The following is a 25,310-nucleotide window of genomic DNA, read 5'->3' as shown; positions in this document are numbered from 1 at the left end:
GCTCAAATCCACAGTGTCCCCAGGGCCACAAGCCAGCCGGTGACAAGCCAGCACAGCACACCCCAAGCGTTCAACTTACATCCATCCCCACCTCAGGGAAAAGACAAGAAGGTCCGATCTGCTGGAGATGCCACAGTGTAGAGAGACAGCCAAGACTGTCCCAAAGTGTCAAACTGGCTCCTCTCAGGCATGGAGGATTACATTTGTATTCCACTCAGACCAGTTGTTTAATGGAGTACTGATCCTCCACCTCCAGGGCACTTTGACCAAAAGCATACCTATCACCACCACTGCTACCAAATGGCCAAGTCACTGTTCAGAAGAGCAAAGTGACCTGTATTTTCAAATCTATACAAGAAAGGCGGTGAGTTAGGGCCAACAGCTGGTTACATTACCGAAGTGCTATGCTGTTAATGTATGCACGCACACGGTTCTCAGCCTGGTGTGAGTGTTGCGACTTTGGGTTAAAGCCACCATCGTTTTATAAATTGTGCACAATCATCCGTAATCTTTGCAAAATACAAAGTACAGTTTGCTCTCTGTTGCCTGTTCTGCTGAGCCCTTTCATTACAGAAACATCTGTTAGAAGTGCTTTAGCTAAGGGTTTGTCAGAGTTTCCATTATAAACCCCCATATTCAAGGGGTTACTGCAACTGAGCCATAAAAAGTTGCTCCAGGCTCAAACTTGGCATAAAAGGTCTCCAGTGGGAGAATATTTTTTTTTTTCTAAATGCAAAATGTTAAAATACATGCAGTTAAACAAAAGAAATTCACTTTCCCTCAGAGACTGCCTCTCCCAAATCTATGTGTTAGACATACTTAAATGTACACACATTGTGCATGGGCCTTTAAAAGCAAACTATTGATTAATTTATTAAGCTGTTTATTAAAATAGAGCCATTAACTTCACAGCCTTATTGATTTATTTAAAATACAAGTGGCCAGGTGATTTCAGATAGAAAAGCAGTAATTACATACAAAAGAAATTATCCATCCCTATGAAAAGAGTGACAGGGAGGGCAGCAATTTTAGGGCATTTTTTCATCCCCAGCTTTCCTCTTGCAGACAATGGGTTTACCCCTGGGCTGGCGGTAGGATCCAATGACCAAAATGACCTGAGGGCAACTGGAGACAATATTTCTTTTAGGAGGCAGTCTGCTCCAGCAGGATGGAGGAGATTAGCAGAAAGATGTTAAGTAGGAGGAAATATGCTTGTTTAGAGAAGATAAGCAGGGAGGACGGGTTCACTGTGCTGTACTGATGCAGGCAGTTAAGGTGATCCACAAGCAGGGGCAGACACTAAAATCCTCCATGCAGCCTGGGGACAATGAAGAGGAGGTAGAAACCATAGGAGAGTTCAATTTGGGAATGTCTGGTTTGCAGGTAAAGGAAGACAAAGCAAAGCTAAAATCCATGAGACCTTTGACTTGAGGACGGGCTCATTTTTGAGGCTGGAGGATACGAGCAGCGCTGATGCTCAGTTAGCCCTTTGTCATAGGACGAGCAAAACTTGTTACACCATTAATTGTGCTGCCCCTGGCAGCTGCAGCAACAGACCTCAGTGCTGATCCTGCAGGAATTTAAGACCATGAGTAATCCCATTTAAATTAATGGGATTATGCCTCAGAAGTGTAGAGTTAAGCATATGTGTATGCGTTTGCTGGAGCAGGCCCCCAGGGACAAGCGGGCGCCTGTGGCAACACTTTGTGCTCTTGTCCCAGCAGCTCCGTTGGGCAGGACTGCTCCAGAGTGAGCTATAAGGTCTCTAAGGAAAAACCCCAAACTGGGGGAAGTCGCACCGTGATTCACCGAGTGGCACCCTTTCCTCTGAGTCAGTACTGAACAAAAGTCCCAGCACGGCTTCAAGATGGGAAACTACAGCTGGATGTGTCGTCCCTTGGAGGAGACGGAAAACAAATATCCTGCCCGTGACCACCGCGTAAGGTATCAGCAGCTCTTCAGGAGAGTTCGGTTTTTCACCCTGGTGTTTCTGGCCAGAATCCAACTGCTATAATTTCAACTTTCATGGGTGACCCTACCAGCACAGGCTCCTGCTCTCTTGCGACCTTGGTTGCATTTCTGAACACCAATAAGCAGCTGCTGCAGCTCTGACAGGTGAGGGAAGATGTCTCCATACACACAGCAGATGACCAGGAACCCTCAGAGAAGGAGCATGATGTGAGGAAATGACATTGCCCCCTTCCCTTGCACTGAGGAGCACTTTGGTTTGTATTAAAATCAGGTATTGCTCAGCATGCTTGACTTCAGCAAAGTAGCTCCACAGCACTCACTGATGTTGAAACAACCAGAGATTTCACTACATGCAAATGGTTCCCTTTAAGCCCTCAAAAGCTTCACCTCTAAAGTTGAGCTCAAAGCAGAGCTGAGAACACGGTGCGGCATTTCATGTGAGCAGGGCATGCATTGTGCTCTCCTGCCTATGGATGTAAGAGAGGAAAATTTCTCCACTGCATCTTTTTATCAGCCTGCAGCATGCTTGAGAGGCTTCTGATTCCTGGGTGTTGGCCAACCTCCTCCTTTGCTCTGGAGTCAACACTGTCATCACCTGATGCCGTGTGGCACACCCCCTCTTGAGCATCAGGAGCTCCTAGAAAGGAAAAGCTCAGATAAGGAATCAGTCACTTAAGTCCTAGGTTATCTGAAGTGAAGGCTACCCATGGCTTCCTTCCTTTTTCCTGTTTTCTGTAACCTCCTTCTAAGGCAGTTGTCGCAACATTTCTTAGATCAAGACCACTCAGATGACCCCCTTGCATATTATTCATAATAATTATTATTATGAAATTGTGAGAGTCCTTTCAGTTAGTGACAATGTCCCAAATTGAAAGCTTTGACGATTTCTCCCAGCAATTCAGTTTTCAGCTTTTGCTTTATGCCACCCATGCAGACACATGTTTTGACTGGTTCAATAACTCTTTCTGAAAACATAAACAAATATTAAGAATCTGACAACAAAAGTTGACATTAAGTAGCTGGAGAGCTGGGGTAGACATCAGCTAATAGGAATTTCCTGCTGCTAATACATGTATTTCTACCTTTAATCACTGTCATATTATTTTTTTATCCCAGATTGTCCTACATGGCATGATAGAAGCTGATGTCTGACAGATCCTAAAGAAGCCTTTTAGAACAGGCCAGACTTTATAGATTTGTCTTTGCTGTAAGAAAAGAACAATGTTCACCACATGTATATACATTTCCATGTATTAAAATATTTTTCCCAGGCAGTCATAGCTAATGTCAACTCTACATATTATTCCATTTTGAAATTTCCAACATGCCCAACCCTACAAGTCCTTTTCTTTGCACATTCTTTACTTGAAAGTGCTGAAAATCATGGATTTATAATGAATGGGGATTGATGTGAATCTGTTACTTTAACAAGAAACAATCTGGTATTTCCATAAGCAATTAGAGTATGTTAATAGCCTACAATCTATCATGCCGAGAAATGACAGAAGCAACTTCTTAACTATATAAAAGTGTCAGGGGTTTTGTCAATGTTTCTTCTTTAGAGAAAAGATAACTTACATTTCCATCTGGATCCAACTCAGCTGTTGTGAAAGAGCAGCATCAGCATCTAGAACAGCAGAAACAGCAGAGAGTCAGAGTTCAGGTCCCAGTGCCATCCTGTTGTTTCTGCAAGAACAAGGCAAATGACCCTGGAAAAATACAGTGGAATGCATCACGGAGAGGTGTTATACTTGGCGGTAAAGCTCTCTCTTAAGTAATCACTGGGTGTGTTGACTTGCCTTTCTTTTATTTTGCTTATTAAATATGATCTGTGATCCTTAGCACTTTGCATGTCACACTGAAGCTTCACGCTAGAAAAGGACTGGGATGGAGATTCCTTAGCTGTGGTCCACAGCGTACTGGTGAGCTCACTGTGCCTGCAGTATGCTGGCTTTCGTCCTGAACTTCAGTTGAGAGGAACAGAGCCAAGGGAAGGAGAAGAGATGAGATAAACAGCAAAAGCAGAAACCATGGTCAACTTTTACAGGAAGGTCAATACCCATATTCCTCTAAAGACCTCTTAAAAAGAGGCACAAATGCTTTTTCAGTATGGTTTTCCATGTAATGTAAATTGCCACAGGGTTGTTACACAACGACTGGGAGGATAAGTGCCCATGAGGCAATTTCTTTATTGAGATGTGGAGCTCATCACAGAAAAGCTGGAAAACACCTGTAGGCGTGGGAATAAGTTTCTGCTCTTACTGGAATAAAATATACCCTGGTCATTTTGCAGGGTTTGATCCCACAGCATATAACATCTATTTCTGTCTGTCCTCTTAAAGATCCTTCCATTTTTTTCAGATGAGATAATTTACCTGGCTTCTAGCAGAAGAAAAAACATTAAACTCTATAGTTAAGGTGGCCCATGATGAAGAGAAGCTGAGTGTCATTAGTGAAGTGAGGAAATAAAGCACGTGAAACACAAGAATACTCTAATCCTGAGATGCAGAGCTAGAATTGGCTTTTGATGCACCATATGTGTTGTATTCGTCATTAATATAAGGCAGAGCACCAAATGATGCAGAAGTCTGACCTGAAGATCACAGAAGCTGAGGGAAAGTTTCCTGTTGACTCCAGTGGCCTTTGAATGACAATCCTTTGCAGGAAGCACCATCAATTACTAAAATAGCCTCCACCATACCAAAACTCTGAGAAAAATGAGTTAATTTAACTGTATCTATTCCTGCCACGTTTTCTACCTTAGCTGGCTGTGTCAGGATGATGATCTATTTGAAATAATTATTTCTTTCTGGAAGTTTAAAAGCTTGAGTCATTTGAGATGATGAAGCTGCAGGGAAAGCTCCTTTTCCACCCCCTCTCCCCGCCCCCACGTTACAGCACTGTGGGGGCCTTGTTCATGGAACTTCACTCCTTCCCTCCATTAGAAGAACTTGAAATTTGACAGTGAAATGGCTTTTCAGACAGAGATGTGCTTTCAGATCTTTGAAAGCCAGCACATACACAGACAAATGTAGGTTTCAGTGACCAAAACTGCCCAAGACACCCTTGGTACGCAGTCTATGCCAGCCCAGAGGTGACTAGGACTGGTCTAGACCACAACTGGGCCAGTGCACAGACATCTGAGAGCTGCAAAATTCACCACTGCTAAGAGAGGGAGGGAAAATCAGGGACTATTCAAGGATAGAGAAACATATATCCACAAATCCATCAGGGATGGGAAGAAACTTGATAGGCAAAGATGGGGAAGAGGCAGGTTTGCAGCAGCTCTGCCCACAAGGCTTTAAGTGACCGATCTGTGCTCCCTTACCCAGCATAGCTATGCCATAGACTGTTCTAAAGTATACACCGAATTTTCATTTTTCTGAGCAGATTTTCACAGCCTTTCCTTCCTCCTGTGATTTTTACTACCCAAGAAGGGAGCGAAGTGGAACAAAAAGCTGCAAAGAGAAGGGAGTGTGGGTGTGAGGGGGTTTATGTGTGCTTTGGTTTTGAAGCTTTGGCCTGAAAAGAGATATTTGAGTTAACAGACTACAAAAGACGGGTGATTTGCTGTACTGAAAAAGTTAGAAACTCCTGCAACGTCAACACAGTTCATTGAAAGTTAAAAGGGGGGCGTGTTATTTTTAGGTGCTAAGTAATTCACAACATTTTGTGTTTAAAATAAAATATTCATCTGTATCATTATGAGTCATCTTTGCTCAGATAGTTTACTAAAATATTCTCCTTACGTAATACTATCATCCAAAGTACCTGGGGTCTCTGTTTTATTATAAAGTTGGCGTACACCGGAAAGTCTACAGATAAATTTGTGTTAAGCTTAATAGGAAAGTAAAACACTATTTCAGGTGTAGTCACTATTAACAAGTTGTAAAATGTTGACTTCTCTCACTGTATTTTCAAGTACTGTATGTCTTTCCTATTATTATTTTTCTTCTGCAGTTTATGTGCTGTATGCCTGCAGCCAGGAACATGTGTTTCCAATTATCTGAGCTTTCCATACCAGCTCTGAGTTCAATAGCAACGGGGTTTTTTTTAAGGTACAGCTCTTCCTCCCACAGAAGTTAATATTCCTCTCCTTTTTCACACAGCAAACAGCAGTGGCTCTTGATTTCAGGCCCGTTTTAGAAATCATTTAATTTGGAGCTCCCCCAGACAAGAATGTTATTTTCTTTTAAACTTATTGTACATTTTATGAGACAAAATGAAGCTTTCATGTTGAATGAATATAAAGTGTTGAAGCAAGAGAGGGAAAACTGATACCATCCAGCCTGCCTTGTACAACGTTTCCTCTAGTCTCTTACACAGTGAGGAATTCAATCTGACCACTAGAGTTGTGCCGGTAGAAATGTTAGCATCCCATCCTTACAGCTCATGCTTAGGCCTTACAAATCCCATCCCTGAAGCATCTGTGCAACCTGTGGCCTGTAGCGTATCCGAGCCGTGTGTTGTAAGGTCATAAGTTGTGATTATCCCCATCTGTACACAGGGAATTGAGGCACATGTGTTTGTGCCTCTGTGGTGGCTTAGGGCTCAAGCTTGCATTATACTTTTCTGTGTGTTCTGGGCCCCACAATTTAAGAAGGATCTGAAGGTCCTTGAATGCATCCAGAGGAGGGCAACAAAGCCGGTGAAAGGGCTTGAAGGCCTGTCTTGTGAGGAGTAGCTAAAGATTTTGGGTTTGTTTAGTTTGGAGAACAGAAGGCTGAGGGCTGACCTCGTCGTCTCTCCGCAGCTTCCTGAGGAGGACACATGGAGAGGGAGGTGCTGATCTCTTCTCCCTGGGATCCAGAGATAGGACTCATGGGAATGGTTCAAAGCGGCACCAGGGGAGGATTAGACTTGACATTAGAAATCATTTCATGGACTCATAGAATCACAGAGTCATTTAGGTTGGAAAAAACCTTTAAGGTCATTGAGTCCATCCATTAACCTAGCACTGCCAAGTCCACCACTAACCGTGTCCCTAAGCACCACATCTACACATCACTGAAATACCTCCAGGGATGGTGACACAACCACTTCCTTGGGCAGCCTGTTTCAGTGCTTAATAAAATTTTGGTGAATTTTTTTTTTTCCTAATATCCAATCTAAACCTTCCCTGCTGCAACTTGAGGCCGTTTCCTTTTGTCCTATCACTTGTTACCTGGGAAAAGATACCTACACCCACCTGCCTACAACCCCCTGTCAGGTAGCTGTAGGGAACAATAAAGTTCCCCCTAGCCTCCTTTTCTCCAGGGTAAACAACCCCAGCTCCCTCAGCTGCCCCTCATCAGACTCGTGCTCCAGACCCTTCACCAGCTCCATTGCCCTTCTCTGGACACACTCCAGCACCTTAGTCTTTCTTGTAGTGAGGGGCACATCCTTCTTTACAAAAAGGGTGGTCAAATACTGGAACAAACTTCCTAGAGAGGTGCCCGGCCCTGTCAGTGTTTAGTAATGACTTTATTAACATGCTTTAACTTTTGGTCAGCCCTGAAGGGGTCAGGCAGTTGAACTAGATAATCATTGTAGGTCACTTCCAATGGGGATAGTCTATTCTATTGATCATGTACATCATTGAGGCATCGGCCTCCACTCACACTTTGGTCTGGGGAAGACCATGGGTTCACCACTCACGAGAAATTCAGGCACAGAGCCGCAAATCGAGGTGCAGTCCTTATGGACAGTGCAAACACAATCAACATAAAGCACCTAACAAGAAAATGGACCCCACCCTGAGGCACAGCTATGCAGTCAGAGAGACCCGGGCTGTATCTTGCCTGAGCAGAAGGTGTGGGGCAGCATATGAGGGGAGTGGGGTTAGTGCACATCCCTGGATCCAGCTCCAGGTTGGAATGAAGCCAAAACACAACTAGACAGCAGTTTGGAAGTGCCCTGGGGTTTGTCAGTTCAAAGGAAGTCTAGGTGAGTTGACCAAAGCCAGCATAAGATCTTGAATTCAGCATTATCCATGAATCTGCTTATTGAATCTTCATTAAATCTGCTACCTGTAAATCTGGGCCTGTAAAGGGATCAGAAGGGGCAACCCACACCAAACTTTACGGCCACCACTGCGGCAGAGCATGTTCTGAGCCCCAGGCAGCAGAAAGGCTGATTTAGGGTGCTAGGAATAGGTTATAAACCCCTGGCATTTAGTCACTGAGTAAACAAAGACTGAATAGCAGATCACTCATCTGACCTCCACGTGAGGAAAAGCCATGATCCCTCATTTGTATGAGAAGCACCAGACAAACACTACTATGTGGTTGCCCTGAGCACCAGGAGATATGGGTAGCTTCTTCTGAAGTACAAAGCTACTGAGGCAGTGTGAGCTGCAAGTGAAAGGTAGGAAAGCAAGATGCTTAACCCAAGAAGAGTCACTCAGAGGATTAATTAATGCTTGGTGTCATATGACCTTCCCCCATGGACGTGCTGTGTAGCCTTAAAACAGATGTGCAGTCAGCATAATACTGCAGCGTTTGTAACCTCTGATAACGGTATCAGAGCGCAAGTGAGATACCCTGACTGAGCCAGGATGAATGCTTCAGCCAGAAAACACTCACAGAGGGACTCGCAGCAAGCAAGAGTGTGATGAGGGCAGCCACTACCTCCTGCAGAAGAGCTGAAGGAGCCTCTCCCGAGGAGAAGCCTATAACCAGAACACAACCAGCCAGAACAGAGGTGTGATAGGAAGAAATATGGAAACGAGACATCTGCAGTGCCCATTCCTTCTTCAGAGAAGGGCTGCCAGTCTTTCTGTGACAATAATGAGTCTCTTCTCTAATCGCTATGTTTTTCTCAAGAGCTATCAGACCTCTCTAGTGATGGTCCCAGCTGCATTGGCAGTGGAGAACAGGAGCTGCAGCCCTTCTGAGCATGGGATACAGCACTTTCTGACCCATTGGACCTAATGGAGGCAACACTGCCACCTGCTCCCCACTGTCCTGGCTTCTCCCTGCGAAAGTCCCACCTTTCTGCAGCAGTCTCAATCTTCTGGTGGGCCATCTCATTCTCATCTACAGACTTCAGGGTCATAACAGGCCATGCTTGTATTTCACCCTTCTGCTTTGTTTTTCAGTCCTGTTTCCTCATCAGCATTAGAGGGTTTGGATTTTAACTACACATACATATGTATACACATAAAAATCTAAAGGCCTAAAGGATCACAGTCAGGGGGGAAATTTTGGCTTTGAGTTTATCTTCCTTGCTGTAGACATGTTGCCATGATGATCATCACTTATTTACAGAAGCTGTATGTGGAATTAGAAATAACTTTTTTTTTATTTTTTCCTGTGGCCTTTCATTTTCCAGATCCCACTAAAGCTCCCTAGGCCGGCTGTCCTACAGCCTGTGCTGTATACAAATATACAGTGCTCGTAGCAAATGAAGTTTGCAGCATTTGTAACAGTGTTGACTCTCACATGTCTATGACAAGTCTTATGGCACCCATCCATACTTTTAAATGTTCAGCTCCTTGTGATAAGGCAATGACAAGAATTTTAGCACTAATTTTTATGTATATGTCTAGTCTTCGTAAAAAATGCTTACAATTATTTCTCATATGACTTCCAAAGACTCAGATCATGAGGGGTTTACATTTCATTTTTTAAAAAATTCCATAACTGCTAAACCAATCTGGTGATCATGTGGGTGTTTGTCATAGTGTTTATTAATGTCAGGAATTCATGTGTTATGTTTGTCATTTAAATTTTTTGCAACAAACTAATGACAACACACCCAGGAGGCGTCTTTTTTCACTCATTTTTAGAAAGCAAGCTGAGGAAGGCTTTGATGGCAAAGGGAGATCAAGCCTGGTGTGACACTCACAGCATGTCCAAGGTGTCCTAACCCAGCCCTTTCCTCACAACTGACAGCCTGGGAACCTATAGAGAACGATGTAAAAAGACTCAGACATTCAAATTTCAGCCTTTTCCCCCCACAGCAGTGTTTCATTACTACTGGTGTCTGTGGTGCATAATTCAACTTATAGTTGTCTCTGAATGTTATCTGAATTTTCCACAAACTCTGGCAAATGATGAAGCCAGCAAGCTGCACTCACCCCATGGGGATGTCTTTAGGTGACAGCTGTTTTCCTCAGTACCCTTTACTGATTGTATTTCTATACAGCATACTTTGAGCAGAGCTGGTTAAAAAAATATAGTTTGGACATGTCTTTGGTTTCCCCTTTTCACATGCCACCTTGGAAAAACAAAAGCAGGGAGAAAAAGAGGACTATGAAAAAATTCCCCTTTTTTGCCATTGCAGCAAGAAAGAATGAATAAAAAGGAGAGGCAAAAAAAGGAAATGTTTCAGTGGGGTTTTTTCCTATTAAAAAATGAAAACTATAAAAACATAAAAACAGTTGCAAATGAAATGTGCACAGCTTCCTGCGCATTGGTGCAGCCTGTAGTTACCACCAAGGGTCAAGTGCTTCTTGTCAAGGCAGTTTCTAATGCCTGGACCTTTTCGTAACGTCAAGAGGTGCTATTTGCTTAATAAATGTACAAACAAGTCGTTAAAGCTGTTCGAACACAGCTCCTGCTGTATTTCACTGAATGAACAGTGGGGCAAGTGGCAACGTTTCTTGTGTAATGTAAGAGCACATGGTTTGTTGCTGGATGAAGGGGGCTCGGTGCTTTTCCTAACACAACATTGCCAGCAGGGATGCTGATCTCAAAAGTAAACCTCCTTGACTGCTCATTTAGGAAGGAGCGGACTAGTAATAAAGGTGGCAGGGAGCTCCATGCAAATGTTAGAATTTAAAGCCAATACACAAAGAGATACATTTTGTAGAGCAGCAAGAAGTCTTTAAACCTGTTAATTCCTGACGTTTTGCAAGAAAAATAGTGCTTATAGCTTATGGTAAGTTGTGACAGTGTTTATGAAATCCTTTTGGTTACTGTTTTCTATTCATTTTCTCTAACATTTGCTAAGTTTTAGCATATGTTGTTGTAAATCCAGATAGAGTCACAGTGTGAATGGGGAACTTTGTTTAAGTGTGTCGCAAAATTTCTCTGGCATCCAGTTTCTGGTAGCTAGTGAGAGGTCTGGCATTGCTAAGCACACAGGGCTGGCCATGCTCTAAAGGGAAAGTAAATTATTTTCACATGAATATATTAAGTCTTTTTTTTAAGGATATAAAGCCACAAGGTGACTGAAGGGTGAAGAATGACAAAACTGAGATATGCAATTTCTTTCTCTAAATGTTTTAATTATTCTGTTGAAGACTTCTCCAAATCCAGTAAGTAGGGCGGTGAAAATTAAAGGACCGATCCTTGTTTCAAATCTGTACTGAAAAAAAAATAAATTCCTAACTATTTGTAATGCCAAGGCTTGTCATTGAAACATGAAAAATAACAGAGCTTGGAGACTCGTAGGTTAATAATAACTCTTTCTCGAGCATTTTTTTCACAATCTCAATTATAATTTAATGTTCTTTATCTTTCACATAAATAGCTAAACCCTTTTAATCTTTAATGAACTGATTCGTCTTAATTCAGTAGCTACAGAGTTCTTTGTGGAAGGGGTGAGAATTTCGTTATCAGTTTGAGGACTATACACCGTTACATCCTGGGGATATAAAGCAAGTGAGCAGAAACCTCAGCCGCTGTGCGTGCATCAAGGGTGGATGTGGCGGAGGGGTTTTTTCCAACTTAAAAGCAAGCATCTTCACATCTGTATTGAATTAGGCCACTGGCTTTTTTTTTCTCAGGTGATGGTGGATTTTTTGCAGCTGCTGTGCCCTTTAAGGAATCTTTATCCACTTTTTAGCTTTGATAGCTCTGCTGGCCTGAGTTTGAAGTTTTCTCTCTTCCCTGTTTCTGTATGGTTTATTTTTGTCAGCTTCGTTATTCTACCTACCATGCTGTCCCTGTTCTCCCTTTCACCAAGACTGACAATAACACCTTTCTGTAGAGCTTTTCAACAGAAATTTCTCATCAAATGAAACTTTTCATAATAAGCACAACCTTTTTTCAACTTATTTTTAACTAGAAAAACAGAAACTTTTTGTGGTTCTGTATGGAAATTGTTGGAACTGTTTTATAAACTGATTGTTTTCCATTGAATATACCAATGAATGTTTTTCCCACTTTGAAATTTTGCTAGACAAAAAAACCCACAGTTTTGCAGCAAGCACTTGCTCTGGTGCTTACAGCCTATTGAAGGTAGCTGGAGGACGCTGGTCTTTTTAATTATTGCTTTATCCCTTCTCACCTTGACCTAACTGTGCCCTTGCAGGGAATGTTTGCCTACCTCTAACTGATTTACAGCAGATGTTAGTGGTAATAAATTATATTCCACTTCCCCAGCTCCTTTTTTTCTGGAGCTGCTTGAATGTTTTCAAATGAAAAGTCTCTCAATGGTAAAAAGTATTTTTTAAAGTTATTTTTTCCAAAATGCATATTTTGACTGTTTATGAGTATTTTCTCTTTTTTCTGGTTATACTGAAAAGCAAAAGCAGTGCTTTATTATTTTCTTCTAATTTTGCTTTCTTTTTGCTACTGGAAAGTGTGGCACTAAGGGGAAAATACAAGAGAAGGGAAGGTGAAAAAAAAACGTGACAACAGAACTTCTATGGAAAAAAGTGAATAACTGAAATAGCTCACTGGCAAAGCACATGGAACAAGAAGAAAAAAAAAATCCAACTCTGACATGTTTTAATTTTTCCCTGGTTTTCCACCAGTTCCCTCCTGACATCATCAAGCAACCATTTGGTACTTGTTTCACGTAGCACGCGCTCGGCAAGGTGAATGACCTCATGCCTCTAAAGTCAAGCCTTTGTTCTACCAGCTATTTGCACAGATGCGGCTGCCAGTGCTCCAGCCACACTCGTAGAGACCAGCCTCCACCACTGGCCTCATGCATCCTAAAAAGCAGTAGGAGAATGACTGGGAATGTGAGGACCCAACTTGAAAGCTCTTTCCTGACTCAGAACTGGGCTGGAGACCAGAGGAGATTTCCTAAGGCAGGCATGCCCCAAAAGCCTTGTTTTCCACCCCAGCTCTGCTGCCAGGCTCTCTGTGGCATTGCTTGGCCAACGTGACCTATCCCAGTAGACCAGGTACGATTTCCAAGCCTGGCCACTTCCAGGGAATGCTGTAACCAATGCTGGTTTGCCGGAGCTTCTGTCTTTGAAATAATAAGCAGAAACACACTGTAAGTAGTAGAAGGTGCTGAAGGAAGCCTTTTCCTATAGTGCTCCTAATTTGTTCCTGGTGGGTACCTTAACATAATGATACAGGTTAATATTGCATGTGGGACTTCTTACATTAAGGCTATTTCAGATGAGCTAATTGCCAATGCCTTAAGCAAGGGCACCAGTCGGTGGATATTACCTCTGTGTCTAATTACTTCCACCAGCAAATGGCAAAGGGAAATTCAAGCTACTAATTTTTATCTTTTTTTTTTTTTTTTAATCGTTATGAAGTCCTGGAAGAACCAGAAAATTGAAAGACACGACATTTGCTTTCCAACCTGCTTTAGGCAGGACTGTCCCAAAGAGTCAATTTTAAGAGAGAAGAAGCATTTCTGGAAACGGGCCCTTGCCTTAGGAGAACTTAGGAGTTCAGTAACCTCTGAAAGGCAGTGAAGCCTGCAACTGTCCTACAGACAACAGGGTGCAGTCCCCACCCTGCCAACATGCAGGGGCTTAACTCTGGGGGGGGGTGTGTGTGTGCCACAGTCCTATGGATTTAAATTGGCCAACCCTCATGTTGAGTTAATTACATCTGTGGGACTGAGTGGTCAGCTCTATAACATATTACGGCTTCTTCCTCCTTTTGTAGCTGAGAGTTTTACACTAATAAGTTAACTAAGGTAGATCATATAAAGAAGTCAATTAAGAAGCTGCAAATGAAAAAAAAAAATTAAAAAACCCAAACAAACACCAAAAAAAAGCAGGAATGTTTTAAATTATGTGGAGTGAACCACAAGACCCAAAGACCAGATTCTACATTCCGGAAACAAGCCACCAAACAGCCTTCACCTTAATTTCTTTGAGACTGTGGAGTTTGATCCTCAACTCCTTGACAAAATGGCATGAAAAGAGTTTCCAAACTCCCTTGCTCCTTTAAGAAGCCTCTCCCTCTAATTTCTAAGGTGCCCCCCACCCCTGCTGCACCAGCCCTGGAGTAAATCATCCAGCCCTATAAAGGAAAAAAAAAAGAGGGGAAAAACAGGTAGAAACGAATTCAGGACCATCAGGCAGGCAGGTAGCACACAGGTGCTCAGGTGGGCTGGGGGGGCAACATCATCGCCTTCGCAGGGGAGGAAAATCCTACACTTTGTAACACAAGCATCAGGGTGTAGATGAGCGAGGGGCGGGCAGGCTGTGCCCCCGCCGCTGCGCCTGCTCTGCCCGCGGCAGGGGAAGGGTTAACGGGAGCCGCAGCGCGGCCGCTCGATCTGCGGAGATTATGGCATGTTTATCCAGTGTTCAGATTTCCTGTCTGAGTGTTTGGATTTCCTGAAATCCCTGCTATCAGTCCAAGTGCTGTCCACTGAGCAGACCTTTTTCTCTTTCTCTTTTTCCACCCCCCACCCCCCCTTCTTCTTTTTTTTTTTCTTTTCTTTTTTTTTTTTTTTTTTTACTTTGCTCACATGGTAGGTTTTCCTTCCTGCTCTTTTTCCAGTTGTAGTGCCTGTGTCTCCTCACCGATCAGGACATTTATGGATGCAGATCAACACTCTTAAGACTCCAGAACTCTGAGGATCGCCGCACATTGGATTTCCTTCTTTATTATTATTTTATTTCACTTTATTTTATCATTTTGTGGCAAGAAAACCTGAAGAAACATGCTCTTTTGCAGCTGCCCGTGGAAGAATATGTTTTAGTCTGAGATGAAATAATGGCCTTAAGTTTGAGGACCAAACCTGGAATGGGAATTCAGACTGCCCGCGTCCTGGTGAGTTGCAGCATGTTGGGGCTGAGCGTGGTTGTAATGAGCAGCTCTGAGCCTGGGACAAAGGCTGAGCACGTCCATTCAGTGTGGCTGCTGAGTAAACTGCAAAAAGCAGATGGGTGAAGCTGAAGTTAGGACTTTTTTTTTTCCCACAAAAAAAAAAACAAACCCAACCAACCAAACACAAAAGCAAAAAACCCACTGCTGAAGTCCATTTTTAATTCCTAAAAATCCATGCTGCTTTACACCCCAGATAATGTTGAGGCAAACATTACTTTAGCAAAATGCGTAAGGCCAGATTCTGTGAGTCCTTACTCACGTAAGGAACTTTCACTTATGTAAACAACCTCAGTGACTTTACAAAGAGCTCGTGTAAGAAAAGACTTGCAGAATGGGGACCCCACTGCGCAAACTGCAATGTCTCAATCTCAGCAAAAATTAATCTTAAAAGAAAAATGAGAATTTTATGACTGTCTCTGCATGTTTCCTTGGCCTTTTATGTTTTATTGTTGATCTAGATTTCGGTTTTAAGAGGAATCCATGTGCCAGCTATTTCTCCTATTGTCTCTTAAATAAGTTTGCAAGTAGGAGTGACAATGTATTTCATGCAGCAATGTTCCAGGAGGCCAGAAAGGGGCTTTCTGTTGTTGGAGGGAAAAATGCTGAGTGCTATGCTGCTCTGAATGAACTGGAAAGCTGCATTCAGACATGAGGCTTAGCTAAGGTTTTAACTTCATTTTTGGATGTGGGAGTCTATGACGGCATTATTAGCCTTAGGTGGTTTTATTTAAACCACGGTCACACATGCAATGAGTTGACTAGTCTCAAAACTAGTGACGCAGCATTTGAAAAGAAAAAGCCTTCTTTCCAGACCTTTTTGAAGCAGATTTTCCTCGCTGGCACCCATGGAAGTGTTGCTGGAGTAAGATGTGGAAGTTAAAGCATCATCACTATTGCAACTTTTGTTCTGTCCCATAGTTGGAGGCTGTGGTTGCGCTGAACATTCCCGAGCTGCTCCAGGGATTTGATTCTCTAATTTTAGGGGAAAAAAGTTTGATGCAGAAATTGCTTAGATGTTAGGAAACATCTGTAGGAAAAACAGCTTTCTACAGTAATTCTACTTCAGCTCTCATTTTCCTTAGACTATTGAATATATCCTGAATTCTCGTGTACAACACTGCATGTCAATCAAGAAGAGACTTTAACATTGAATTCTTGGGGTTTAGCAGGACAGAATACTTTCCTTTTTTTTTTTATGCCGATAAAGGGAAGGAGCCATCTTCCAGAGTCTTTAGAGAGGTTCCATATCTGAAGTTTTAAACTAATTGCCTGATGTGCCAGCTTTCCACGCAACCCTTTGAATGTGATCCTGCTGCTCTTCTTCAGGGTTTTCTTTGGTATCAGTGGAAGGTTTTTATGAGACCAGCCAGGCCAAACTCTTTTCTGCCTGCAAGCCTTCAACTATTCGGTTTTGCTTACTAACGTGGGGCAACACTGAGGAAGATGGCATTTTATGCATTGAAATGTCAGATCTTGCTGTGTACGCAGGTTTGTACTCTCATTGCAGGGGACTGACCCTCAAAAAATGAAAGGGAGGACAGGGAACCCGTCATCTGGGTTAGACGGGACTGTGGTGCTCTGCCTTGCAGTTAACATGGAATTTGGTGGTCTGTGGCCACAGATGCGATTAAACTGGCTATAGCAGAAATGTGCTTCTCTCAAAGCTGGCAGAAGAGTCCAAATATCACCAACGATCAGTGAACCACAGAAAATACAGAACACAGATGAGGACTCAGGGGAAATACAAAGACTACCCAAATCTCCTAGCTTTGGAAATTTTGTTGGCTTTCTGATGAGTGCGATGCTTGGGACTGGGTCGATTGTGAGGTTCCCCCCCCCCCCCTCCCTTTTTTTGCACGACTGTCAGAACTTTCTGGTTTCAGTCAGGTTGGAAATGCTGTGGGAATAAGTTTTTCTGGTGGTATTTTGGTATTTCCTCTTCTGCTCACACCCAGACCAGGAAGTGCAGAAACACAACCTTCAGCTCATTGTGTACGTGTTTCTTTTTATAAACCTGAATTCTCTTCCCTCCCCCCCCTTTTTTTTTCTTTCTTTTTTTTTTTTTCCTTATCCTGTCCTTATAGCCCTCACATAGGATTAAGATTCTGTTTGATTTAGGCTGGGAATTTTCTATTTTTCTTCATATAACTATACCAAGCATTAAATAGTTCCTTAATAAGTGATTACCATATTAGTTTTGAATTATCTAGGTGCAGTATTCCCAACTCAGCTACCCCCAGCTGAGGGAACGGGGGTCATTTAGTCTGGAGAAAAGGAAGCTCAGAGGGGGCCTTATTGCTCTCTACAACTACCTGAAAGGAGGTTGTAGACAGGTGGGGGTAGGTCTCTTCTCCCAAGTAACAAGTGGATGTAAGGATGCTAGAATGAGAGAAAAAGGCCTCAAGTTGTGCTAGGAGAGGTTTAGATTGGATATTAGGAAAAAATTATTCACCAAAACCATTATCAAGCATTGGAACTGGCTGCCCAGGGAAGTGGTTGAGTGACCATCCCTGGAGGTATTTCAAAGACGTATAGACATGGCACTTAGGGACTTGGCAGTGTGGGTTAATGGTTGAACTTGATGATTTTAAAGTCTTTTCCAACATAAATTATTCTATAATTCTATGAATGATGTTAATGTACCAATAACCCCAGTAGATGTTTCTGCTGGCATTTACCCCTGAACTTTCGGCAGCATGAGAACTAACTGCCTGCTAAGAGCTATCTACTCAGTTGCCTATGAAGAACTTCTTCAAAAGGTCATTTTTTTGGCGTAGCCAACTGGACCATTGAACTCTCTAAGATTAGACCCTTCATACTTTAATGTTCTTTGCCTCCCTCTTTTTCCCTTTCTGCATCAGTGAGGAGGTTCACCTCATGCACCCTCACTCCATGTGTCCAACTTATTCACCATCATGACTGCCAGTCCTCCTGCCTCTCTTGCTGTTGTTGGCAAGTATGGATAAACAATTCTGACAGGCAGAGTCCTGCAGAGCTAACTTCATACACACAGCAATGTTTCTCTGCTCAGATGATAAATGGACCAGAAGAACTAAACCACTTTCACTGAAGTGTTCCCCATATCCAAAGATTTTAACCCCTCCTTTTCACACTGTGATTTGCAAAAAGCAAAGAATGAAATTTCGTTGCGCACCTGAGCAAAAGGTCACATTTGAATTGAAGCTTTCCCCTCAAGACTTTTTTAGCCACCTTGTAGAGTCTTTAATTGGCCATTTTATAAATGAAAATAAACTTTAAATGGATCTTAAAGCTGTCCCATGGCAAAATAATTATATTTCCACTTGGGTCCACTCTCATGAGTGCTACATGAACAGCTATGCCAACTGTGTTTGGAAACTCTCCCCATGTAGAACTGGGTTTGTGAGACAATTTCCTCCTCAGCAGCTTCATACTCCTCAAAAATAAAAGGAAATGCAAGCAAACGGAAGTTAATTTATTTCACTAAAAACCTCTGTAATTTAAGAAGATTTAAGTAAAGGCAATGGCATTACTGAGGAGTTTTGAGCTCTGTGCTTGTTTGGGGGTATTTTTTTTTTTTTTCATTGCTTGTTTCTCTAAGTCTCCCTCTTGGGCTTTGGGGAGCTGCAGTGTTTCAGAGAGAGGGCACGAGGTGGGGGAGGGAATGACAGGATGGTTCATTACTGCAGACACCAGCTAGCTGCAGGGCTCAGCCTGGACCTCCTATCGCTCTCCTCCGTGTGGTACCCATGAGCCAAGCTCCATCTATGCTGAACCGGGTCCTCTCTTGGTCCTCCCTGAACATCAAAGCCAGGTTTAGTCCCGCCAAGAGGCAGTGATGCTTTTCGTGTATCCTCCTTTATCTCGGCTGGAGTTAACAAAATCCATCTGTCTTTATGAGTCAGCAGAAAAGTATTCGGCTTTTATAAGAGTTAAGGGACATGGGATAGGGCAATGTCAAAGTGCAGAAGTCTTCCCCTGGCTCAGCATTTGTACGGCATGCACAGAGAAGTCACGTTTTCAGTTCACATTCACGAGACAAGCTGATTTACACCAGCAGAGGACTTGGCCCACAACATACATGGCCACAGCTGTTGAACAAGGCTCCTTTCATCAGCGGTAAACGTGAACAAATGTGCAAACGGCAACAACCAGCACGTACCATGACACAGCGGCTGCTAGCAGTTTGGAAAAGTCGAAAGAAAACTATTTTCTTCTCATCAAAAGCAAAATGAGGAAACTTCCCCCCTCCCCTTCCGCCCCCACCGCTGCCACCCTGGCTCAAGCAAGTTGATCCGTAGGTATTTGTGTGGGGGTTTGTTCTCAGTGGTTAACCACATAACAATTTGAAGCATGTGGCTAACTCAAAAGAAACTGCCTGTAAACGTTTGCAGACTGCAATTGTGTTAGGGAGAGCGAAGCCCTGGCCGGGGGCTGCTGGCTGCCCTGGGGGCTGCAGCAGAAAGCCCTGAACATCCCACAGCAAGGTCCCACAAAGAGGGAAAGCCCCCTGACTTTATTTATAGGAGCTTCTCCTCTTGCTGATGTTCTGCAGCCAGGGCCAGATGTTCCCCGCCTCCTGTTTCATGTCTTTGGTGTGTCAGGGCGAAATACCTGGCAGGAAACAAAACGGAGAGAAAAGGGGTGGCTATGAGGAGGAGGGTGTTTTGGCACACAGCTTTCATAAATACAGATGGAGGAAAAAACCCAAAACATTAGAGAAGCTCTGCTGTGAAGCCGAGCCTGACTGGGACCATTGGGCAATCCGCGGGGAAGGTGGTGCAAGGCGAGTGGTGTGGGGCTGGAGAGCCAGGCTCTGGGGAGGGTGGCAAGGAGCAACCCTGCTCAGGGTGGTAAAACACACCATTCAAGCTCTTCCACCCCTCAAACCTGAATTTTTTGGGCAGGGAAGAAGGTCTGGAGGGAGTGTATGTGTGAAAAAGACATGAGCAGTCATGCTTGTGTGGGTAAAGACCCCAACACCTGCATGGTGCCATGGTGTCTGTTATCACAGAGCCATGGGGCTATACCAACATCCAGTTTTAAAGCAGTTTGGGCTTAAAGAAACCGATGAAGCTGAAGATTGCAACATCTCCCCATGCGAGGAGATGCCTGTGAGACATTCTGCAAGTGGTTTGTGACTCCCAAAGGTTTTTTAATTTCCACCAGTTTCCAGTGCATCCTCAGTCTGTGATTAGGGGAGCTTCTCCTTGGCTACAAACAGACACGCTCCTAAGTGTTCATTGTGCAAATAAAATAGTGCAATTAATCTCCTTTGCCCATCAGCGAGCCTCATTGGTAATTCAGTAGTAAAAATACCGTATCTGTACAGTCACCAGAGTGGCCCCTGATCTAGGAAAGCAAATGATTTTGGAGTGTGGCCTTAAGGTTGAAAATTCAACCTGCTTTGGTGAAAGGGCAAATAAGGCTTTGCCAAGTCTTCTCTCTTGGTTACAGCGGCTGGAGCTGTGGCCTTGTGGCATGGGGATGGGGTAGGATTGCAGTGAGAAACCAAGCTGTGCCCCAGAGTCCTGGAAGAATCTGCAACCACATGCATTTCTCTGTATCAATTATCCAGTTGCTGGAGAAAAGTAATTAGCTTTTAGACAGCCGTGGGCTTGCCACCTGCTGGCACCGAATTACAGCGTGGCCACAGGCAAGTCATGGCATGGCACTACCCAGACCGGCAGCAGCAGAAGCATGGATGGCTCCTGCTTTGGTCCTGTTCATCTCTGGAATATCCAGAAGGGAGCACGTAAGTAGGACGTGCAGGGCACATAGTTGATGTGCTCCTCAAAACTACTGGGGTAAGAAGAGGGACATGTCTCCTGCTAAGGCTGGCACAGCTGCACAGCCTTTTTGCAGCAGTTGGCCAAATGCATAGAAAGCAATTTTGTTCTGGCCAGAACTGCCAGCCAAAGGGGCAGCAGGATGTTTCAGGCCCTAGGACAAGCCGTACGGTATCTAGAGTTGTAATAGCACCAAGCCCTTAGCATAATACTAGGGTTCTACCTAAGATAAAACCATCTGAGCCAACACTTCAAGATCCTGTCTCCAGCAGTGACTGATGTGTAGGATGCAAGAGTGGAACAGGGAGGACATGTAGCAGTATTTCCCCGGATTATGGCCCCAGCTTTCCAGGATCTCACCTGGTGGATTTTTTGAGCCAGAGCTCGTATGTAGTATGTTCTTGTCCTGCAGGTATTTGCAACATGATTTTGTACACTTTTTTCTACTTAAACAAATAGACATTTTAAGCGTTCATTAAAAAAAAAGGCTTATATGGGTACAACAAATTGGTAGACAAGGACGGGTAAATACATGGAGAATTTTGTCCTTAATTTACAGCTATTAAACCATTACTGACAGAAAGGGTCCAACCCTACTCTCCTATCTGATTTATAGTAATGCTACAAACTGAATTTTGTGGAAATATTCCAGGTTTTTTTGTGGGTAAACAAGATCTATGCCAGCACCATGGAACTCTTAACGTTTATTTTACATAATTTAGTGTGGAACTATATTGCTGCTTTCTTTCTGCATTCAAATCCAAGCAGTTCGCTAGTCACCTAAATTAATATGCTTACTGATGTAATCACTTACCTAATGGTATATTTGTCACAAAATGTGTTAAGACTGCATTCTCTGCTGATGTAGGATACTGGCTCCATCCATCTGATCAGAGACAGGTTGTAGTTGCATATCCTTTAATAATTATTTCAGCAGCTGTCCTTTTATTCCTGTTCATAATTAGTAGCTGAGCACTTAGCAAAGCTTGTCAGGATCAGAAACTCCTACAATTCAGTAGTTATCTGTATTCATGAACAAAGAGGATCTCTCCCTTGTTAGAATTATTTCTGAAGGTATTTTATAAAAACTAAAGAGTACCAGAATTCTACATTAAATGTAGAGCTTTCAAATTAATATCAACCAGCAGGGTATAATTTTGGTCTTACACCTGTCCTAAATTAATGTCACAATCTGACTCCAGATTAAACAAATGGTAAGATAGGTCATAGCCTATCTCACGAGTCATTTAAACTTAATCATTTTTATGTTCTATGTTTATGAAATTGTGGTTGAGAAGGAGCTGTCATGTTCATGTGTTGACCAGGAAGGGGTTTAAAACCTACTTCCGACCCAAGATGATCTACAACTGCTATTTATTCTCGCTACCTAGACAGGCAAATGGGATTTGTCTCAGTTGAAACAAATTTCCTCTACCACTGAGAATATTAGACTTACAGGGCGTCAGTAGCAGCAGGAACAAGGATAAAAAGGTGATTGTAAGTCATGTTTTGCTCCTGTATGCTGGAGCCATACGACAGCCTACCTGACACCTGGTCTGAATTAGAAAAATCTCTTGGCTGTTGAGATTTATGGTTTTCTTCCCAAAGTTCCTAGGAAGCTCAGAACAGTAATTATGCAGCCCCTCCTATAGGGTGGTATATACATGTATGCACGTGGTATATCATAAACTCCTATGCTTCGGCCCTTCTGTTGCCTTCAAGTGTAGGCAACAGCCTGGCTGCAAGGTTCCTCTTCAGCCAGAATCCTCCTTCCCCAAGAATCATTTACAACACTAACTATGTCCATTTTAAGACTGTTTCGTTTCCTTCTCAAGGCTGGGATCTGCAATAAGCCCACGTCCCGTCAGACATATTGGCAGTGTCCGAAGCAAAGCCCTCCAATTGCTACAGCTTCAGCAAGAGAGGTAGACTTCCAAGTAAACTCCTACAATAGATTTGCACCATTAAACCCGTCAGGCACAAGAGGGAACATGACCCCAACCAATGATACCAAGTTTAGCATGGCCCTAAGGAAAACAAAGACTCTTACACAACACTTTTTCACAATGCTGGATACTGAAGAACACATTATTATTTAAGGGAACTTTATTCATGTTGTGATTTACATTCCAGGAGAAAAAAAGAACTTATTTAATGCAAATTCAGAACATTTAAATGGAGTCTAAATGATGTGTTACTGAGAACTGTGCGATATTTGTAGCCTGGTGTCTATGAGTGAGGCTGAGGCAATTGCACTGTGTGTGCATGTGTCCCCCCAAGACTTTGAACCCCTCTCAACCAAGACAGGTGGAGGAACAGAAGTCTCAAGTGCTCCTATACATTTTGTAAAAACAGGCAGATGGCTGGAAGAAAAAAACCCAATGTTTGAAACCTCTGACTAGCTCCTTCCCAAGGGAGAAGCCACAACTACTGTAAGACAAAAAGTGAATTTCCATGAGTGCAGTGCTGTGCTCACCACGACCTGGGGGAAAAGCTTCCACAGGCATTTGCCCTTCAGGGCTGCCTGTGTGGGGTGTCAGTGCTCCCAAGTCCTCTTGTGTTCATGCAAACCTGCATGTACCAGCATAGCTTCAGAAGCGGTAACAGTCAGGAGAAAGACACCTGTTGTTATTTATCCCAGTACTTAAATTCTCTCTCCTTAGAAGAAAGACCTTCTTGCAATATCACAAGCCATTAAACTGCCATGTTAATGCAAAAAAAAACGTTTCCTGGGGATAATAATATCCTGACATCAGTATTGCTTGCATACTAGCGCTGGCTGCTAGTACAGTGGCAACATTTTGCTTAGACAAGCGATACCAGGAGAGGACTGTTTGTTAAAGCAGGCCATTGTAGATAAAAGCTTAAATCAGTAATTTTCAAAAGCTGGTTGCCTAAAATTCAGAGCCTTAGCTCGTAACAAAGTCCTGGATAAATTACTTCAGTGTCCTTTCGAAAGTGACATCGGTTATTTCAGTCCACTAATTAGGGTTTTGGTAGGCAAGAGTTCAGCGCTTCCCCTTGAGTCTCCCAGTGCAGGACAGTGTATCTCAGTCTTGAGCTGCAGAACACTTGATTTTATAATTAAAGGCCCTTTCTAAATAGAAATCATCAGCTGGGCCAGACAGTTAATTTGCATCTTGGAGAAAGGCACTGGGCTCCCTCCAGTATGTGAACTGAGACGGGAAAGAAGCTCAGATCCCCAGAAAGGGCAGGTTAGTGCTTTCTCTCCTTGGCACCTCCAGCCATCTGCAATGTCTATTGGTTTACCAGGTTTGGCAGGAGATGAGTGGTGGTCACCAGAACTGAGTAGTGATATCCAGCTCCTACTCCAGATGCAAACTGCGGCGGGCTTTGCTCTGGTTCCCACAGATACAATGTGGGAACACAGTGACCAGGCAGCATCTGCATGAACGCTGGCAACACCCTCTGATTTCGACAGTAGTTATCACAAGAAAATACGTTTCTGCTTTGTCCTTCCCTGTGCATGACAAAAACAAGCAAGATATTTGTTTCCAAAAAATGAAATAGGTTCATTCTGGAATGTGCTGGGCAGATCAGGTTCTTCTAAGTACTGAAGGATGCAAATGTGGGATTTCAACATTTTTATGCCCTCCCAGGATATTTGTGCAATATTAATTGTGTCAGTTACTGCAGTGTTTTTGCAGCAAACAGTAGACCTGATGTAAGGAAAACTGGCCTCGTTTGTGCTGTTAACATAGTCTTTCTTAGAAGCAGAAGCTATTTGCAAGATCATAATTTCCCTCACAGATACTATTTTTAATTGGGGAAGAGTTCTCTCAGAGGAGTAATAGTCTTACTTCTGTTCACATTTGATCAGGAGATCAAGAAAAAGAGGATGTGAGCAACTGCTTCTCTAAGTAATAATGAACAGAGAGCTGTGCAGTAAATCATAATGTGCAATACAATAAAAAGCAAAATTTGGCTGGAGATTAATGACTGGAATGGGACTTACTGAATTAAGTCGGATCAGATGTTCCCTGGAAAAAATCTGAGTTAGATTCACAGTGCTCTGTAGTTTTGGTTTTGTTTTTCACAAAGGAAGATTTAACTTGATTGTTTTGTAACAACTAACAATTTCGAGGCCTTGCAGAGCGGTTGTAGGGGCCTTCAGGAGAAGACAGGCGCTGCCTGGGAATCTTGGTCCCGCTCAGGCAGAGGAGGGAACTGACCACGGAGCCTCCCCAGCACACAATGCCACCAACTGCTCAGGTGTTAACAGGGGGCATTGTATTTTTACAAGATATGAAGGGCTGGCTTTACTTCCCACCTCCAGGCGCAGATTCATGATTACAGGTCTGCTACCGAGGCAGATAGCCCTGCATTCCCAAAGGCTGTCATCAGAGCCCAGTTGCAACTCTTGTGTTCCTTGTCAGGTGGTTTAGGTGCCTCCTTCTTACTGTGTCTTCTTCTGTGAACACCCTTTTAAGTGTCCAGCCTTCCAGATGCTGGGTAAAGAGACATATAGGCAGCTGACTCAGGCTTTTGAATTTTCCCAAGGACTAAGGCATCCAAACCTACACTTTGCTCGGTGTTTCAGTGCCAGATTTGCTTGTGACTCCAACCTCAAGCAGCAGAATGTTTGTGC

General features: G+C 43.2%; 1 protein-coding gene across 5 annotated transcripts in view; it reads left to right on the top strand.

The window, feature by feature from the left end:
* Positions 1-14,595: 14,595 nt before the first annotated feature.
* Positions 14,596-25,310, top strand: part of ASAP1 (ArfGAP with SH3 domain, ankyrin repeat and PH domain 1) — a 161,579-nt gene continuing 150,864 nt past the window's right edge. For 4 of the 5 annotated variants that reach the window (XM_040589019.1, XM_040589021.1, XM_040589020.1 and 1 more), the window contains exon 1: positions 14,596-14,876. The gene's annotated coding sequence lies outside the window, so the exon portion shown is untranslated. The remainder of the gene's footprint in view (positions 14,877-25,310) is intronic. The other variant, XM_040589018.1, reaches the window with a different exon arrangement.

Source organism: Falco naumanni, chromosome 3 (genome assembly GCF_017639655.2).
Source record: "Falco naumanni isolate bFalNau1 chromosome 3, bFalNau1.pat, whole genome shotgun sequence".
In the NCBI taxonomy this organism is placed as follows: Eukaryota; Metazoa; Chordata; class Aves; order Falconiformes; family Falconidae; genus Falco; species Falco naumanni.
Note: the sequence above shows the minus strand (reverse complement) of the source record. Positions and strands in the feature narration are given on the sequence as shown.